Source organism: Scomber japonicus, chromosome 7 (genome assembly GCF_027409825.1).
Source record: "Scomber japonicus isolate fScoJap1 chromosome 7, fScoJap1.pri, whole genome shotgun sequence".
In the NCBI taxonomy this organism is placed as follows: domain Eukaryota; kingdom Metazoa; phylum Chordata; class Actinopteri; order Scombriformes; family Scombridae; genus Scomber; species Scomber japonicus.
Genome location: NC_070584.1, coordinates 19,388,597 through 19,394,596, shown reverse-complemented (window position 1 = coordinate 19,394,596; position 6,000 = coordinate 19,388,597).

Below are 6,000 nucleotides of genomic sequence, written 5' to 3'. Positions count from 1 at the left end.
TGGAAGCAATACATTAACACAGATTTCTTCTTAAACTGCCTCATCAAGTGACAAAATCTGACAGCGTAACATCAGCCGAGCGACCATCCTGCCTCTCGTACTCATCCTAATTGCTGAGTTAGAGCTGGGATTTGACGGAGACACAGGTCTCATTATTCAGACTTTCATTTCAAAAATACTTTGCAAATTCTTCCTTTCTGACTTCATCTGCTGTCACTTATTGTTCCATCTCCGAGCAGAGTAGTTCTGGATCATAAACTCCATCTCCTCACATTTGCATATTCTCTCCAGAGCCATAAAGTCTGCACTTGCCTCAGCTGTCTCCTCAGGTGAGAGGAAAGACCATCACAATAAAAAAAATAAAAAAATAAGAAAATAAAAAAAAGGCTATGCCAATTGCAAAAACTCTGCAATTAAACAATGTGACCAGACCTGTTGTTTAAGTCTCTTGAATTTATGCAGCTTATTGTCGTGCAGGGTATTATCTTGACAATCTCCGTGGGCTTTAATTATTGGAACACTTAAAGTATGCTGTAGAGTTCATCAGTGCTCCGTAACACTCAACACAGGGCTGCCAAGAAATAAACGAGTAGGTGGGCGGGGGGCAATTAGAGTGTAGAGTGGCTTCTACTCAACTCTTGTCCCAGGGGAATTCTGTCCTCACATTTTGGTTCCAGTCAATAATTCAGCCACTGGATTTAACCATTTCTCATCATATCAAACTCCCCACTGCCACTGTGACTGGCTTTTGGGGAGCATGTTACCATTGAAATCACAGGATGTCAGGACCAGAATTTTATTAAATAATTCATCAGTTTTTGGGGGTTTTTTTTACGATGAGAATACTTAATCAAGTCCCCCCAAACTAAATGACAAAATGCCTTTTGACACGGACTATTAATAGCATTTTATGATCTGCCACCACTGTGGTTATGGTCTGGTTAGGTTTAGAAACAAAAAAGACTTGGTTAATGAGCTCAATGTTTCCTTATGGGGAGCTTTGAGGTCAGATGCCAAACATGAATGCCGTACATATTCTAACATTAATGTAATACCAACTAAATTAAGTTTATTATTCTTTACAATCTGGGTTGTATTTTCACAGCTCCTGCCATTGCTTTCATCAATACTACTCACCAAAATAACTGCTGTGATCTCACATTGTGGAGACCAAAAAATAGGTCCAACAGTGCTTCGTGTTTCTTCAAGGTTAGGAAAAGTTTGTGCTCATGGTTTAAAGAACCAAAATCTCACGTACCACACTGGCACAATTTGTTAAACCCATCCATCTAACTTGATTTCCTCCCCAGTGGTTCCGTGGTGGTAAAAACAAAGTCACATTTCACATTTCACATGGCTGGTCAGGTAAACAGAAAGCCAGCAAAAATAATATCTCACCACAGGTCCCCTTTGTAGCTGTTCTGGAGATTTTGGCAGTATCAGAAGATCTTCCTCAGCAGATGGAGTTGCTCGGTTGTCATGGAAAAGCAGATGTTCATATCTCCACTTTTTTCTGAAAAATGGGACCTTGGGATTAAACTGCACTGCATAATGACCTGAACCAACAGATGTGGAGAGTAAGGAATGAAAATGCAACAATTTATCGTTTTATCTCATTTATTAGGTGCACGGACCCTGTCAGAATTAATTTTTCTTATCTCACCGACTTGTATGACACATAAGCTCTACTTCTCATAACTGTGAATATGCAGACTAGAGAGCATGATATTTATAGATACATATATACAGGAACAATAATATTGCTGTCAGGTACAGTGAAGTGAAGTCAGTCCCTGATATCTCCTTCATAATCAACAATGCGAATAAAATTGTTAAAGGCGGCAAGCTTTTATTGGTTGGGGTCTGAACATGTAATCTGCTATTTGTCTCGGTTTAGTCATATCAGAAACTGTATGACTGTATGATCGCCTAATGTGACATAATTACAAGTCCTGGAACGCATAAGTATTGTCTTGACTGCTCTGATGAGAGAGCAATTGTTTTTATATTTATCAGTATTAGACAGTATTAGAGTGTTGCTTTTCTTTTGGGGCTGTTTGTGCTTTTCTTTCTGTACATCACCGTATATGAAAGAAGTAATGAAGTCATGTATGTGTCACTGCTTATCAAAGCCTTCGCATGACTTTCTCATACACATTTTGCTGCTTGTCACAAGCTGCTCGCAGGAAAACAGTATCTGCTCATTAAATGGATGACTTGGATATTTTTAGCCCGTAACATGTTGTTATGAATAAATTATTGAATTCCAATGTGACTGCTGAGTGTCTATGTTCAGTCATTCCCCCCGTTCTCTTGAACACATATGAAAGGATGGCAGTGTTGTTCAGAGCACAGAGCAGAGCTGTTGTAAAGGTCACATCAGTTCAACACAACACAATCTACAATTCCATCATCAACTGCCATTTATTAGTATCAAACCACTGCTACAAAATTACATCAAACATGATGAAAATGGACTTGCATACGTGCTATACACAATGTAAGCTTTAAAGTAATTAAAGTACATGAATTTTCGTATTTCTGGACAAATATCAATATATATATTTATATATATTTATATATAGATATATCAATGCCACTTAAAGCCATATATATCATTCCAGTGATCTAGGGCCTATAAATGTACAACTATATCCCTGGTGGCTAAAGGGCCTTCATACACATTTGAGTAAACATATCCATTCCAAACTTCTCATCACATTATTTTCAGCATGACGATTTAAAGATTAAATTAAATTTTTTAAAAATGAAAAAAAAAGTACATAGAGAAAACCTAAGGGCGTTCCTGTCACCATCATTAAATCCATTCCCATTTTTTTGTAAAAAGAAAGAAAATGAATCAATTTACAAACAGAACAAATGCTGCACCTTGTGTGTTACTAGCGGCCACTCCATTTAAACAAATAGCTCAGTGGCGTACATGTGATAACCTGGTGCTACAAAGAACTGATGTGCTGTGTCATTCAGTGTATATAAAATAATGTGTAATCTGCCTTCGAAGGCATGAAAACAAAAGAAATAGGATTACATTTACTGTCAGTCAAATGATGACAATTTCTCTATGGCAACCCGTTCAATCCTTCACAAAACTGACAATTGCCCTGGAGCTTTATGTGAAAACACTTCGCACCGTGTTATTCAGTCATCGGCGTCATGGAGAGACCTGGCTTAGATAGCTCGCTTTAAAACCTGGGCATTATCTCAGGCTTTGCATCATTGGCTGGCAACTTATTTTCCAGTTCAGTGGAAATAATGAGGGACAGGTTGACAAATACTTGATGCAACCTCTTCTTAAAATAGCACGTCACCCCTACGTTGGCAGCTGCCACACTATCAGAGGGATTTCAAAGAAAATTGAGAGTCACACCAGCCAGAAATTACTTACTGTTTTTGCACCAATTGAAATGTTTGAGAGAAAAGAAGAAGCCTATTTCAAGAACCTGAACTTTTTTTTTCTTCTTTTTTCCATTTAGAAGCGAATCAAACTTGCCCAGAGACTGGTTATAGAGAAAGAAGTTTTTAGCTTTTTTTCTCTTTTCTCTCTCTCTGTCTGGGTTTGACAGGAGGAATAGCTTTTGCCTGCTGTGCAACAAACATATCTACCAAACCGAATGCTAGCACTCAAGAAACAGATTTTTTTTTTTTTTTTTGATACTGACAACTCAGTATGCTGCTCAGGGAGGTGGATGGCGACTGCAGGAGCCAGGCAGCAGCTCCAGCTTGTATAGTATGACACAATCTCCCAGTTAAAACTGACAATGGCACAGGAAAGGTTTCATTAACCGCTGGGTCAGAAGGAATCCCTCTCTCACAACTCCTCCAGCCTCCTCTCTGTTCACGCCTGCCACAGACGCCTTTGTGAAGAGCCAAACAGCATTCTGACACTGCGCTAATAATTTCCACAAACCCACAGGATATGCTACCATAATTCTGCTGCAGGATGACTGTTTTACATAAATTAATTTGCAGAAGATGAGCTGCAAACATCCGGTATTCAGCGGTCAAATCACAATATGCTGTAAAGCATTATTTGCTGAAAACATGCGCTCAAGGATGAATATTTGTATTTGTTGCAACACAAAATGACTCACTGTCAATGTTCATTCAGGTTTGCCTTTTAAAAACTGCAAATACCACTTACAGACAACATATTGCCTCGCTTCTCTACATCGGCTCTCACTGGTGGCACAGCAGATACGTTCCTATTGGTGCAGAAACACTGTCGCAGGGTGTCACAACACTCTGAGTTTTCTACAGTGACACCCAGAGTTACACATCATCCGCAAAATAATTCTTCTCCGTTAGTTCTTCCAAGCAGTTTTTTTTTATTTTGTTTTATTGTATTTTAGTTTACAGCAGCAGGAAATTCTGGCCAGTGTCAGGTACAGTATGTCAATCACAGAATATAGTTATAGTAAAGAGTAAACGTGCCTTTTCAATACGTCCCTGTCAGATTGTAAAGAGGTGAAAACAAACAGGTGAGGATGCTGCTGCAGTCTCTGTGTGTAAAGTTTGACCTGATAATATCCAGAATAAGAACTATTTGAACCCTGCTTCTGTTTCCCTGGAAGATAAATATACATTAGTACATTGAAACCTAACTATTCACTAATCATCAATTATTTGAAGTATGAAGACATTTAACTGTGTTTAATTCATTTTTTTAATATGCACTCTATGCTATCTAGGGGTTACATGTATCAGAATAACTTAATTATGCCTCATGAAACCACTTTCAAACAAGTACAAACACACAGTACATGTAATTACATAATGTCTGCAAACTATGAAGAGTGCTGTGCTGATATATTAAATGTTGGGTGTATCTTTTATAAATATCCAATGTAATAAAAACCCTTAAGTGAGTCATTATTTTAGAATGTACACAGCTAACAGGAGCTTTAGATTGGCTTGTAGCAATGCTGCTCTAAATAATGGTTGTTTTATGTTATTCAACTGATTGACAAAATACTTTGAAGGCACATTCAGTACAGTACTTATCCCCATCCGACACTCACTATAAACAGCTGTTGTTTCATAATGCAACAAATCCAAACTTGCCATAAATGCATTCGAATACAACAGTGTGATTCTCATATGTCGGCAGAGCGCAGGAGGATGCTTTGAAATGGGAAATTTAAAAATTCTGTGGAATTGTGGGAAGTCAGCGGGAACTGTGAGGTCTAATACGCACATGCTTGAATATTTAAAATCCTCTTATCTTATATTTAAAAGTGGAGAGATTGTTTTTCCACCTGATGTCAGCTGGGAGCTGTGAGGTGAAGCAGTGATCTCAGCAGGTGGGTGGCACTGCCTCTTTCCAGCTCCTACATCAACACAACTTTTTCAATTGAACTTTCATGAGGTAGGTCACAACTGTGGATGTTTTAGCCAAGAGTGTATTCAGGTCATATGATACTAGAAAGCCCTGCACTGTTAGGGGGAAAAGTACATGATAATCTACCCACAAATGCATGATGGGAGGGAATGGATAGCGTTCTATGTTTGTAAGTACGTCTAGAACAGATATACTGAGCAACACACTCCAGTCAATCATGACTATGCAGTGCAAATGTTGGTTAATCCTGTGTACTGTGGCATCTGGCCATCTGGGCTCAGGAGGATTTATACAGTGTTTGAGGGCAGAGGGGAGGGGATCAAATATGCATGATACCGCACAATTAAGATGACTCAATAACCCAAGCTACACTGTACAAACAGAGCAATATGTTCCTCAACCTGGAGAGTCATAATGACCCCTTTGATTCATTCACTCAGATATAAATTTACGTATTGTAACATGAAGACTTTTATTGCAAATAATAGTGATTTGATAAAAGGGACTTGTTAATACCATTATTCAAAAGAATTAACATCCAGTACATTTCATATGGAATACTAGCATGGTCTCAACTGCTCGGACAAGCAACCAACAAAACTCCAGACTGTCACCAATGTGCCACAATAATCATTATGACT